A 15,388-nucleotide genomic window follows, 5' to 3' on the forward strand; every position below is an offset into this window, starting at 1 on the left:
TTTTGGAAAACTTGGTTCCCAAGGAAGAAACGACGATACTATTGCACTATTGTAAAATCAATTGGTACCTAGTCACTAAAACTGTCTTCTTTTGACCAAGACCTAAAATACAAGTGTAATTAGCAGAAGAATTTCAAAAGATTATTGGGGTGTTGGTTTTCAGTTGCGGTTTTGCGGGTATTTTTCCCCACAAGGGGAAATGTCTGTACTCCTATTTCAGTGATCCCTAAAATTGGAGTGATACAGACCATCCATGGCCAATTGGCACAAGGTCAGCAGGAGCAAACCTAGTCGACCACAAAATTTCAGAGAAGTCTAACTTAGCCATGTGAGTGGGATTGTTTTGTCCCGTGGCCAGGGTGGTTTCCATCCAAGATTAGGAGCTCTAATGTGGAATTTACTCTATCATCATGTTAGTGTTTGTACACAGATTCAAAGATCAAAAAGCCCCATGTGATGCTTAGTAAAAAGTCAGGACTTACCTCTAGATTTAGACATCTAAAAATCAGGTTCTACATGTGAGCTAGATGTTCTCACTCCCACTGTAGCCAGTGGAGAACTGATCAATGTAGTTGGTAGAATCCAAAAGCAATTCAGCTCAAAAGTCTCTTCTGAATTTGGCAGCTTATAAGGCCAGCATAGTTAAAAGAACTGTTTCTGTGGCCAATTTTATACAAATGATGGATGCATCTGTCCACCCACTTCATTACTTTCAACTACTCAACCCAAATGACCAGGGATGCATGCTGTTATGGTGTAACCTCAGTCAGCAACTTAGTCACATGTTCATTCCCCCCTGGTGGGATGGGGGAGAAAATCAGAAGAAAGAGAGTGAGAAAATGTATGAGTTGAGATAAAGACAGATCAATAAGGTAAAGCAAAGACACACATACATGCAAGGAAAGCAAAACAAGCAATTAATTCACTGCTTCCCATGGACAGGCAGGTGCTACAAGTCTCCCCAGGAGAGCAGGGCTAGATTACATCTAATGGTAACTTGGGAAGACAAACACCATCGCTCCAAATGTCTCCCCCTTCCTTCTTCCCTTCTTTATATGCTGAGCGTGACTCCATATGGTTTGAAAAATGCCTTTGGTCAGTGGGGGCAGCTGTTCCAGCTGCATCTTCCCAACCCCTTGTGTACCCCCAGCCCTCTCACTGGCAGGGCAGTATGAGAGGCAAAAAAGGCCTTGACTCAGGGCACAAGCCCTTCTCAGCAATAACAAAAACATCTATTATCAATTCTGTTTTCATGGGGAATCCAAAGCAGAGCCCACAAGAGCCACTGTGAAGATGATTATCTCTACCCCAGCTCAAACCAGCCCACATGCATAGCAAGATCAATCATACAGTTTGTCACAAGGCAGAAATTCACATCTCTACATACCATAAACACTACTCTACTTCAACGGTATCATCACTATCCATATTTTTACTCATCTCTGTGTCTTTGCTTCAAAGGTCCACTGTAAAGCAAACAAAGGAAAAGCATAGCAGTTCAGATTTGGTTTAAAAACATAGCTCAAATGGTCTAATTTCCTACCAGCATTAAGTTCTTTCAGAGAAATATATAATGCCATAATCTACGCAAAGCACCTAAAATTACCTAAATGCCTGATCTGCCTGCTGAAAATATACTGATCCTATACATTCCCTATGCAGCCCTTGCTGACTGACACTCATGAAATCCAGTATGGAATTTAAATTGCCCCCTACACAGACTTCTCCATCTCTGTTCAACAATTGCACCTCAGCATTGCAGCAAGGTTCAAGCATCCTCTCAAGCATGACATTTAACTGAAAATGGTTCACCCCTCAGGGAAAGTCTGGATAAAGATGCTAAAGATATCCCCTGCAGATCAGCTTAAAAGCTTTTTAGCTTGGCTAATAGATGGAAGTCTCATTGTATTAGTATCAGCTAATTGATTTTGGGGAACAAAACCCTCTTGCTGTAGGTTTAGCCTGCCTTACAACTGCCCTATAGTTGCTGGTAAAGTCAGAGAAGAGTCTTACCAGATGCAGCAGAGACTGGAAATTGGATGTTTTCCAACAGAGCAATTGGTATAGACACTATCTGGATTATGCAGTCCCTTATTAAGTAGTGTCAAGGATTAGCCAGAACTAAAAACACTTGTGGGATTAGGGATTTATTTATATGAAGACAATCAGGAAAGTGAATTAACTAAAAATGTTACTTTAAAGAGAAGCTGTAAAACTACATTAATTCCTAATGTGGATGTTCTCCTTTAGAAACTACATTTGAATGATCTAACTTCACTGATGAAGTAAATTAAATTAAATTAGGACCACTTGAATTCTGGATAAGAAGGTCCTTAGGGGTTTTAATGACGTTTAACTGATCTATTTCTAAGTCACATCTTTAGTTGACTCACATTAATTTTCACAAATTGCTCCATGTAGATAAGTCTCAAGTTCTGAAATGAGGAAAGCCCATAAAAAGAAAAGTGACTGCTAAATTAATGGCAACAAAACATTCCTAAAAACAGTTGCAACACAGCTTGTTCATCTGCAAAGGCAATAGCAATCACAATGACTCTGGATCTGCATACCAAAGGACAAGATTTAGTAACAGGCTCTCAAATAAGTCTTCTTGTGACAATGCCCAACTGAGGCTTTTTCTGTATTTCTCAGATTGAAAACTGCTTGCTCTGCAAGTCCTAAAACAACATTTTAGATTTTAGGAAATTCTAAACATTTTGGAAGGCATTTAGGCCAAAGTTAAGATTTATAATTAAAGAGCTGGAAACTACTGGTGTGTCAAGAGAGTATCCTTTTTCTGTTTTTCATTCCAAGTTCAACTGCTGGAGGCAAAAGGAACAAAAAAATCCCTCATAACTCACTTTTTTTTTTTGCTTCTGTAATCTATGCAATCCATGGTTGAAAACTCATAACCAATCTATTTCTTGTATTGTATCAGAAAGCCAATGGGACAAATTGTATTACTGACCTTTCTGCTTTTTGTTCAATATCCTATATCCAGGGTAGAAGGAACTACGTAGCTCCATTATATTACTGATATTTGAGTCAAATTGTGCAACAATTCTTTTGTTGTAAATTCAGCTAATTAATCATTGTCATCCTTCTATTGTGCATCTAGAATTCCTTCTGTGATTTTTCTGCCTATGGAAAAATTGCTATTACATATTCAGGGTGTACATAAAACTTCATTCCCTTATATAAGATTTCTTTTTCCTCAAGAGAGCTAATATAAGTATATGCACTTAAATTTTAATACTGGGCATCATAAATAGTTTTTCCTTACACGGAGATAGTTTTTCAAATCCCTCTTGTGACATGTGCAGTAATGAGCATCTTAACACTTGTAGGTGGGTTGTAGTTATTGCAGTTCAGAGAGTATATCTATACTCAGGGGGAGAAAAAAAGGCTGGAACCAGGCTAAAATATGCTGAACCATTGGTTCAATTTCTCTTCTATTCACCACTGTTGGTTAGTAAAGGTAAAAGCACTCATATTATACCTCAAACAAAATCACTGATTTTCCTTGTGCAGAGAACAATCTGTGAAGGCCTAACTTTTGTAGCTGATAGCAAACACATTTAGATTAAAATGCAGGTCTTAAAATACCCTGCTCTTGAACACATGCACTTACAAGGATGTTATGTCTAATTTTGGCCTTTTGGAAGGGTAACTATTTTCAGAACCCATTTTATTGAAGTCTTAGGATACTTGCAGAAATAAAGTACTACATGTTGATTCACTTGAAACCAAGTTTTGAAAAACAAGATTCATCTGGTGCTTTCTCCTCACTTAAAAGAATAAAAGAAAAATAGACTTTGTACCAAAAGCCAAAGACATTATATTATTTTCATTAATTATGGTCTAAAAACATTCAGAGCTGTTCAAGAAGCAGAAAACCTAAAAAGCTTATAGAAGAGCTTAGTTTGGCACCTTTAATTTTTTCTCTTATGGAATGAAGAACTTGAGAATTTTCATTACAAATTCCTGATGTTTTGCCCATTACATCATGATTTTCAATAGAAAGGAAACATAACCTGCTTATTTCAGAGCACTGAACAAACCAACAAAAATCTTTTCAAACAAGAATGGAATGTGTCTCTGAACTTTCTGGAAAACACAAGGGGCTAAAACCAGAGTGGTTAAGAGGAGCAAAGTTTGCCAGTTTTAAAACTGAAGAGGAAGCCAGTTTAACCTTGACTTAGTCTTTGTGAAATCTTAGCATCCATGCAGACCTTTAAATGAAAAAAATAACCTTGTTTCTCAATTACTCCGGGGTGATAGCAACTGCAGAAATTCTTTGGTTCTGGTATAAAATATCCTGATTTTATTTTCCATCAGAAAAGATAAATTGTTTCATTCTCGGGTTTTGAACTCATAATGGCTTAAGCACACAAGTAATCCTTCTGGTTTATGAAACACTGTATGTTTTTCAGAACTGTGATTGTTTGTTTGTTTGTTATGTGTAGTCACTTTTTCATGACAAATATAACAAGTAAAATTGCAAAAGCCTGCTTAGTTCAGCAAAAAACACCCTGTTTTCTGCTTACTTAACGAGCTGGATCCACTCATGAGTGGTTGAACAAGTAACAGTGGCTGTAAAAAAAAAGTTGGACCTTGGGGCAGAAGTAAGGGAAAGTGGAAGAGGAAGCAGGGATAACAGAACATGAAATCCTCCTTTCAGCAGTGTCAAACTTTTGGATGTGCTCAGAGATCTCATCTCTTTGCTGGTTTAAAGACCCAAGTATGACATATGAAAACAAGCAAGCCTCTCTGCCCTTTTCGCTTCCCTTGCTGACCAGGGGTACAGTTCTGCTAAAAAGAGCTGCTTGGTCTTGTAAGGTTTAAGAAACATTTCTTTTTAATTTATGTTCAAGCATTTCTACTACCTCCACTGCATTGAACACAATCTAATAGGGAAAGACCTGCCTACTTAATAATAACTGCAATTCTTTCTCACGCTAGTCAAGAGTATTGAGTCTCTGGACAAGACATTTTTCAATGGTTTATCAAAAGAAAAGGTTTTCTTGCTGTAAAAATTAGAACAATTTCTTTACAGTTTCCATCCTCTCAAAAAACAGCTTGTGCAGTTAAACTTGAGTCCTTTCCAAGTACCTTTTTGACTACACGTCACACTTCAAAATTTAAAACAGTTTTCCTTTATGAAAGTCAGCATCAAAAGCTCTTAATAAAAAATTGGTTTACAACTTTAACCATAAAATTGTTATTGGAAGCCTATGTTCTCAAGATGGAAAATATTTTGGTGGATAGAAACAGAAACTTATTTGTAAATAATCATCAAGACGTACTGGCAGACTTTGCTGGCATGCACAAAATGCAGTAAACGAAAAAATGTTGCCCTTTTCTATCTATATTTAAATTAGACCTTTGTTCAAAAGCCCATTTCAGATCGGATTTTTTTTGCTTAAACCAACACTGGAAGAGGTGAACTATTTACAAAATAAAATCCCCCCAAATGAAAAAAGAGGATTATCCAATTTTATTTTCTGTCCAGTTTTGATGAAACCTCAATGATAAAAAACCCTCATATGCTATCCTACATAATACATTGATACATAAGCAGCATGTGCAAAAATCCTAAGAATACTTTGTTACAGTATTTTAAATAATAAACTTTAAAATAAACTTTTAATGCATATTAAAGATAACATATCAAAGTCATCAGCCTTACATTGTAAAATAATATAAGTACAGAGACCAAAAAGTCCCACAGGACAGCCTTTCATGCTGTCTTCTGCTCTTTTCCTGGACTAGAAATACTCTCATGGCAGGTCCTTTTACAAAATTTACCGTGGACAGATAAAATACATGATATTTTCATTCTGAATGTTACATCTACAGACCCCAAATATACCAAGTTTTATTTAAGCAGCTAAATTATACTATTGATTGGAGAATGGAAAGCAGATGTTTGTGTGTGTGTGTGTGCATGTATAGGAAATGTAAGTGTAGGAGGGAAGGAAAGCAGAACCAAATGTGAACTCCTGCATACAAAAGATGGTGGTAGCAAGTGTGGGGAGTAACATATGTTGGAACACTGTTCTTAATTTTAACATGCCTTTGGATGGATAAATCCATGACAATTATACCACTAAGATTTTTGAGCCACTTTCCAGCAAGCATAGGAATGTGAGAACAGAATGGTAGGAAGGGACTACAATTAGAGGGAAGTCATGGATAAATCAGCAGATAATATGCAGGAGTACTGAGATGATTGATCAACAGAAAGTGAGAAGGAAAAATTTTGTAACTAGAGACTCTCTAGAGTCTCCAGAGCCTGAGGTTTGCCGACTGAGCTCTGCAGCAGTGGGTCTGTGGCTACAAGAGGGGTGGAGTATATGCTGGGTGTGGTATGGAACCCATGGAGATTGAAGGAGAGTGCACATAAGAGGAAACAGCATTTTACTCTACTGCAGACACACTGTCAATTCTCCTCCTTGGTTCCTCTTTTTAGAGTAATAGTTTATTCCCCTGTTGAAGGTAACAGAAGAGGCCAGGAACCTCTGGAAACTAGAGTTATACATACAAGAACGCAGTGAGAGACAATTAGGAATACTTTTCAAAGGTTGTTAAAGATCTCCTGTCTCAGATTATTTCTAAAATAGAGATACAATATCTAACTAATCTACACAAGACACCAAGTTGATGGCAGCAAAGGTCTTTTCAATACATGGGGTACTATAATTGTTAAGTATTATTATCATTACTACTAAGAAGAAGAAAAGAGTAAAATATGGTACTGAACAAAGGGCAACACACTGCAATATTGTTACATCCTGTTTTAAAATAAATATATTTCTATCACTGGTAATAAAAATATACTATAAAGTGGAAACTTGCAAAAATAAATCTCAGACAAGTAATCTAAGGAAGGTGGGAGTAATATAAGAAATTGGTACTGGTTTGCTTGATAGCTTTTATGCTAAATGACATGGGGATTGGACCGAATACTCTAGACTGTAATATTTTCTCTTAAGGTTGATTTGTTCAAATCCATTACTCTTGTCAGAGTTTGGTCTTTTATCCATCTACTGGGGAGAGAAATCAAATATTATAAACACTCAAGGCAATGATGTAACTCCTGCATTGTATTTTTTTCACTTTGAAGCTACTGCAGGCCACTTAGATGTTGCAAATCCCTTTATTCCCTCCACAGGAATCTGAACACACTGACCTTTCTTTGCCCTACACAACTTCCAGTGGAATCAAGAATATGCTGGTATGACACTAGGCAGGGTAGCTTGGATGTACATATCCAAACTGACTTATCTAACCAATTTAGTGACGACAAAAGTCCATCCCAAGGCAGGATGAGTCCCAGCACAGACTGTTAAAGCCAAAATCAAACAGCCTAAATGAAACCCCAAGCCCCTGTCTGGCTACACTGTGCTGGGTACCCACAAGAGCAGTTTTAAAGCCAGCTCAGATGTATCCTGAGGAGCTATAGCTACATTGTTAGACTGGAGTGTAGATGTATGATATGAGAGATGACTGCAGATATTCATCAGCTTTGGAAATTAAAAATTGCTCAGGATAAGAGCAGAAAGAGACAAAGACAAATTTGTAAAGGAAATAAGATTTTACTTTCTGGAAATTGCATTTGGACATAAAGTCTAATTAATGAAAATTCAGTAATTTTTTTAGCATCTAATCACATTTACTCATGGTTAGAGGTTTCACCACTACTGGTTATCCAGTAAATTCCTAATCAATTAAATACATTATGTTTCCTCAGTTCCATCTGAAACTTTGGTGGGAAGATTTCTCACAAGAAACTGATCCAAAAGGCCTCTCACAGGAATGCAAAAATTCTGAAGATTTCTATCTTTAACTTTCTGGGCAACAAGCTTGCTCATTTGCATACTTTGCTCAGCAATTTTGACAACCAAAGGTAGCAAATGACAACTCAGATGGGAGCACTACTTCCTTATGGATTCATTTCTACCTCATTTTTGGTTTTATTTTGAGCAAATATCTCCATAGATATTCTATAGATGAAGCTAAAATCCTTGGAAAAGAAAGTATACAAAAGTCAGATACAACTTATTTAAAGTTCATTCAGTACTTCAAACATTTTGGCATGCATGTAAGTCCCAACAATATTTTTGGGAAGGGAGGGCAGCAGATCAGTTTCTTAAGAACTTTATCATTTCTGAGGGGAAATACCAGAAGTTTGTTGTATGAAATTAAGGGATGAAGGCAATAATAAAAAATCCTTTTTTTGGTCATGAACTGATCTACAGCTACATAGTCAATCATGTGATTTTATTAAGATACCATTTACTAAGGAACTTAAGCCTGCCAATTCTAACCATGAATGATTCTATTACCAAGAATAAAATTATTGGAAGACCTATATCTATTTGGATTCTAGCTATTCAGGAAATTAATAAAAATAATATTTTAAAACTTTAAATATTAAAGATATATATAAATTTTAAAATAGAGGATGCTATCTTTATTTTGATATGAACTGTTTTAGCAGGCTATATTTTTAGGCTTATTTTCTTAAACTGACCTGTTTAAGAAACATTTTCTGTTCTGAAATTCCTTTTAATCACGCCCTCGTTGTAGAGTCTTACACACTAAGTCATTGTTATCACATAAATTGTTCCAAAGAGGTGACAAATCATTACATTTTTGAACAAATAGATGTGCTACAAAAACACTTCTAGCAGGAGCAGTTACAGTTAGATTAAAGGCGAAAAAAAATGAAAGTGAATGCTAGATTTTTGTGCCTCTATAATGTTTTTCTTTACTTGATCTTTAACATTTTAGAGAGATTAAAAGAAGACGACCGGCGCAATTTGTTTCAACAACAACAGTGTTAGTTCAGAAGGAATGCCTACAAAGATTTGCAGTGTCTGAGAGCAAAAATTACTAAGGACAGTAGCAAAGATGTAGTCATTAATTTAAAATACAGAGATATAATTTACAAATCTCATTTTGCTTACCTGTCATTGCAATCAGCAATGGCTGTGATAAGTAGTCATGGTAATAGGAGACCCTTTTTTTTTTTTCAGTCAGGATGTATTTGAAAGAATTTTTTTCAATAGTATACCCTCTCTCACTCTTCAGGGGATCCTTACTGCAACAAAATAGATATGAAAACATAATTGCAAAACCTCAGCATTTGCTGAGGCATTGGGTACCTACAGCATTGGACTGGAGAGAACTTTTTTTTTCTCTATCTAACCCAGAAAATCTCAGATAACAAATTTCTGTCTTTTAAAAGATATCTCTATCCATCTAGCTATCTATATATGTATGCTAAATATAAAGTAAAACATAATGAAATCGCTTGGGAAAAAAAAAAAGGTGTTCAATAACTTACCTAGAGAAGCAGTGAAAATGCTGTTTATTTGCAAAGATATTTAAAACTAAATTGCCCAAAGCACTGGAAAAGTTTATGGCAGAAGACCATTTTGCTGAGAAAGGCAATGGACTACATAAAGTAATAAGTCTTTCCCATCTCTAGATCCCATGATTCGTGAAGTAAATGAGGATGACTGATAATTTTTTTTAACCAATAAAAAGAACACCTTTTGAAAACTCTGTCCTTCCTTATTCCAGGAGACACTAAGGTTGAAAACTCAGACAAGTCCACTAATGATTCTAAACTTGCAACAAAATAAAACTAATTATTTATAATTAAGCACCATTTCACTTGTACTGTATCATAATTTTGCTTCTAAAACATGACTCTGACACATTTACATTTGATCATGGTCCAACACAATTTGCTGTGAGTGCCCAGAGCAAAGACACACAGGTAAACAAAGGGTACACCACAGGTATTTAAGCCAAATTGGAGCTGTAAATCTACTGGTCTGTTTAGAGCAATCACATCAGTGATTGATCACATCAGTGAGAATTCCTGAAATGACACAATGGCCTGGAGTCTTTCCAGCCTCACTTGGGATATTGACCAAAATACCTAAATTTAACATTGTCACCTGGAGATCCACCTACAACCATTCACAAGAGAGCTGCTCTGCCGTGCAGTTCTGGCTACCTACAACCCCAAGGAAAACAGACTGAACAGGGAGTCCCAGTCATTGATCCCTGTCTCAAAAGGACTCCTGGGATTCCAGTTTCAAATCCTCCCATGGAAATGTTAGCAGACACTGCTCTGCATGACCCCAGCTACTCAACTCTTACAGCAGAGACCTGTGATGCACAGATCCAGCTCTGGCTTTCTCCTCTCCCCAGGGAATAAAAGGGTCATATCCTGGAACCATACAGAGCTTCCTACTGGACAGTAAGAGTAATAACTGGGCTGTGCACTGCCTATACCTATCAGCTACTCTTTATTACAACTTGGTGAGCCTTGAGCAACATCAGGTTCCTCATAAACTTACCCCCCTCAGGATATATCTCGTGCACCTTCTTGAGAGCTTATTCACCCCAGTCACCAAACCTAAAAATTTGAGATCCACTCCAGTAGGCTGATTCTTCCTAAATGAATTATGAATAACTCTTAAGGACAAGGGTGGTTTAATCCTGTTTCCAGAGTGATAATAGAGTTTCTTGGGCATCATGATTAATATTATATTGGATTGGAGTAGGAGAGTAAGTGGTCTTACATTTTCTCTGTGCTTATGGAACAGTGCAAAAATGTCATTACTGTCCAAAATTTTATAAATTCTTTATAAAATAGTAACATCAACATATAGCATGATACACTTGCCAAATGCAACTTTGGGGGAGGGAGAGAAGGGCAAGATATTTATGGCATGTTTCTTGCATCAGGATTGCTGAACAGCAAAATTATATTCAAACTGCATTCAAAGGAAACTTCTTATTATAATAAGTACATATAGAAAGCAGAAACATTTCTACCAAATCTGGGAACAATGCTCATATATTTAGATATGTTTTTTCTTTGCATATATCAAGTTTTCTAGGGACACAATTCAGCGAAAATACTTCAGCATAAGATTACCTCTGTGCACTTTATTGGGGTTATTCACATGCTCAAAGAGAAATACAAGCTCAAGTGCTGAACTTAAGAATTATACATTTTAATGACTTTAAAATTATTGTCTTCAAGTAAAACATAAAAAATAGATTTTATAAAAGAGATCTTATAAAAATATTCCCAACTCATTGAAAACTTCTCCCTATCACCCAAAATCTGCAAGTGTTCTCACCATTTCTAGAGAGAAATTGCACCCTGATAAATAACCAAAACACAAATGTCCAAGACATCCTGATCTCTAGAGGAAGTACAGCAATTTTTTTTCAGAGCTCATCTATTAACTATCCTAGAGGGAAAAAAAGATATTTTAAAAATATACCTAGAAAACTGCCAATAACACTGCCAAGAAAGATGGCTTTTGATCCAGTAACTAAGCCAAAGTGCTTCTGCAAGAGGCTATCACTCTGATCCTGACTAACACCAGTAGCAGCAGCATCTTCCTGGCTTCTAGGAAGGACATGAATAAAAGACACAAGTCCAACAGATACATCACTGTAAGTGTGCTCTGGCAACAATTCACAGCACCTAGATAGAAATCCTTGTAGGAAAATTTACCAATTTTTCTCATCTCATAGTCCCAGTTCTGTTGTCACAGATTCAGTCTGATCAGAATCCAAGCAACTCTATCTTCAAAAGAATTTGAAAACTCACTGCAAGAAACATTTAACTCTGTTACAGTGGGCAAGTTCTTAGATTAACCAAGTAGCTAAGCACCAAGAATGCTCCTGCTGATAATTTCATATGTGCTCCTTAAAGCACAGGCATTTTTCTTTTCACTCCACCACAAGCATAGGATAAAAGTTTTGGTTTTAAAATATTTCTTACATTTCTCTAAAACTGAAGTACAATCTTCAACAACTACCATCATAATTTTTTTCTTTTCTGTCTCAAATATCACAATCAATTCTCTTGCAACAGAGCTGAAGTGCAGGAAATTAAGGTCTATTTAGTATTAATGGTTTAAGAATAGAATTTCAGCTCCCATCAGATCAAAACATCTGCCAATCTGTACTACTGTTCTTCAGAGCCCTACAAAACATAGATATTATTAGGTTTCAGGACAGACACTTCAAACAGAGTCTAAAAGGCAAAATACACTACCACATCTTTACAGTTCTTTTACTCTAAGTTTAAATTCTGTTCATCAGCAGACGTGACTTGGGCAGATCCTTGCTCACAGTAGGATACTCTGCACTAGACCAAAAGTATAATCACTGCAACAGAATAATGGTCTTCAGCTCTTTTCACCTTTCATTTTCCAATGAAGAGCAGTTTCTCCAGTCAGTCAAAGGTCCTTGGGAGTGGGTGCTTGGCAAATTCCTTGTAGGCAGCTGTTATGAGGGTCCACTGACCAGTCTGAAAATTGCAAACAGAATTGTTACCAAAAGAACTGGCCTCTATTCCTCCAGTGGGAAAAGGCTCTGCCACAGGTAAGTTAGGCCTCAGAAACTATATTTTCCAAAAATGCAGAGTTGACTAGAAAGGTGGGTAGAACGCAGCGTTTGTTTGCTCATGACACACATACCCTGATGAGCTTGTTTTGAACACTTAGCATCCCAATTCTTCTACTGGTGTATTATTCATAACTCCAGAGCATTTCCCAATCCTTGCAGATGCCTGAAAATAAGGACAACATAAGCATAGGCAACGAGGCAATACCAGTAACTATGTACTAAGAGGCTCAGAAGAGCCATAATACCATTCTGGCCAATTTAAATATTCATCCTTTCCTTGTTAACATAAAGCCTCTCCATGTTCAGTTTCTCAGTTAAACAGAAGGTGAAGTGGTTTATACAGCAGTGCTTTAGTGAGATGGAATCTGATTACACTTAATCTCCCAATACACAGAAGTGTGGCTTCCCAAGAGTTAATAAAAAGTGATGGTTAGAAATTACAAGAGTACTACTTCCAAAATGAACTTAAGATCAAGCACAAGAATGTCTAATTACCAAATTAAAAAGCTGCTTTGAGAGGTATTAATTTCTCAAGCATGGATGGGTGGAACAAGCCATGATTATATCTCTCATCCTTTAGCATAGGCATTCCTTACAGACCTATGTTGCACTAGTGCTTAGGAAGCTGATTGCTTCTGCTTCCTTTTCAAGAAACAAGCTGCCATAATGTTGGGTGTATGAGTAAAAGGATAATAATACCATATGGAGGCAGAGTAACTAAAATATTGATATTTCATCTTTTCATCCTACTGGGGATCTGTCATTCTTTAGATTGTTCTAACATGTAACAGAGAGAGAAAACTTTTTATGATCACAAATTTATATGACTCAGGCTTGTATGCCTAAAAGCACTCAGGGTTTGACCTTGCATTTCTGGATTTTTAGGAGCCTCTATAGGACTCCAAAACAAAACTATTTATTGCATATGTTTATTGTTTTATAATTGCATTATATATAAGCTGACAGACAGGGCTTATAATACTCTGGAGGACCTGGCTGATCTTCAGAGGCATATGTCATTCTCAACTAAAACAGAGAATTAAGTAAAAGATGGTCAGTCTTTGTACTGAATATTCACAGCTTTTCTAGTCTCTAGCTGTGAGTAGCTGTGCTGCCTGTATTAATAAAATTTTTCTCCTATCACATTAGAAGAAACCATATACAACTTATACTTGACAGTCCAGGTTAGGACAGTGTACATTAAGCCATAGGTCACAGTAGGGTGGTGGGACTGCAGTGAAATGACACTGCATTTTTTCTAAGCCTGGCAGAATTACTCTACTGCCTTTGAAAGAGTATTTGAACACTGTCTTCTTTTTATTGTTACCTACCACAATGAGCTAATGAAGAAAACAAGAAAGTCACAAGTCACGTTTCTCTCCAGATGAAGGGTAACTGTTGCAGAAATAACAAAATATTAGCATAATTCCATACTAATAATTCAAATGCTAGTAATTAACAGTCCAATAAAATTGTCTAGGATCTCCACACAAATCTTACCATCTGCCTGCAATAAAAATCATGAAGTGTATCTCTGCTTCAGGTGGAAGTCGCATGAAGGAGATGCAAGTAGAACCAATTCAGCAAATTAAAGAACCTTGTAAGATAATGGGGGTATTTTCTCCAAAAAAGAGGCCATTACCTTAGAAACTCCTGAATTTATTCTCAATATTAAGAAATAGGATTTTTTCAAAAGTTGTATGACTCCATAAATATATACAGCCTTCAAACACAATATTCAATACATGACATTGTATAAACAGAACAGTATGTAACAAAAAGACATTTGAATAAAGTAAAAAAATCCTGGTAACCAGCAAAAAAAATCATGATGAAGATAGCTTGGTCATATTCCCTATCCAGCTTGCCTCTGTGGACTTGCAAACCTGTGGGAAGAGGTCAGGGACTGCCCTGTGCCAGACACTTGTGGTTCCAGAAATCTTTACAGTGGATCCACTAAAGATCAAGGCTGAGCCCAACAGCCAAGTTGAAATATATCCAAGAAATACAACAAGGCATCAGCTATAGAGAGGAAGAGGAAGAGTTAGTAAAGAGTTAGAAACAACAGAGTGAACACCAAGTTCCAAGGAGAAGGAGAAGGAAGGGGAAGAAGTGCTCCATGACAGATATCCCTGCAGTAGTTTATGGGACTGGAAAGGATCTCATGTTGAATTTTGAATACTGTACATAAAGGTCCACACTTGAGGCACATGTACAGGGAACAGTTGGAAGATTTTTCCAATCTCTCACCCTTATAATTTTGAAGGTTAATAATTTGGCACAAAATCCATGGCACAAAGAAGCCAAAGCAATACTGAGTGTAGTCCTTCATGCAAAACCAAAGCGCATCTGCTCTAGCTCAGAAAGGAAAAGTATTGAAATTAGGGTTATTACACCTGTCTTGGCAATTCTGGATGATCTCAAGCAACACTGGTTCCATGTAAAAATAAATGGCACAATATCAAACAAGATGGGAGAAGGAAGAGACCAGGGAGGCTGAATGCATGTGTCAGGGCAGCAGAGTTACTAAATCAGCATTTGGAAGGCAATTTTGTATCTTTGTGTTTAAGACAACCTCATGCAACCCCTCCTCCCTCCCAAGTGTCCCTAAATGCAGAAGTACAGAGACCACAAAAGCAAAAACTAGGAAAAACTTTTACAGGACAGAATTCACATCAGAAGACAACAAAGAGGCTTTTAAAAGGTATGGCATGGCTTGTTACATAAATGTTGTATTACTTGCTGATTGCCATGTCAAAGGAGAATGAACCCTGCCTTGAACAGTGGTTTGGCTGCTTTGGCAGAAGAGTCTGTTCCCTGGTCCTGTTTTTGCATCAGTACTTCTGCTACAGTCAAATAAGAAAAGGATCTTTATTTTTGCATCAAATTTATGTGGCTGCTTTCCTTTAGCAACTAGAAATCCATTCTATGCAAA

The 15,388-nt window shown here is 36.8% G+C and overlaps 1 long non-coding RNA gene across 1 annotated transcript; it reads right to left on the minus strand.

Annotated features, from left to right (window-relative positions):
- Positions 1–1,382: 1,382 nt before the first annotated feature.
- LOC139591396 (uncharacterized) lies at positions 1,383–14,103 on the minus strand. The gene is made up of 5 exons (XR_011679633.1): positions 13,785–14,103; positions 12,525–12,616; positions 12,248–12,355; positions 8,973–9,106; positions 1,383–1,466 (listed from the first exon to the last, which is right to left on the minus strand). It is a non-coding gene; the product is annotated as an uncharacterized lncRNA (long non-coding RNA).
- Between the last annotated feature and the right edge of the window lie 1,285 nt (positions 14,104–15,388).

This window comes from Agelaius tricolor, unplaced genomic scaffold (genome assembly GCF_023055355.1).
Source record: "Agelaius tricolor isolate 1412-34295 unplaced genomic scaffold, bAgeTri1.0.p SCAF_6, whole genome shotgun sequence".
NCBI lineage: Eukaryota > Metazoa > Chordata > Aves > Passeriformes > Icteridae > Agelaius > Agelaius tricolor.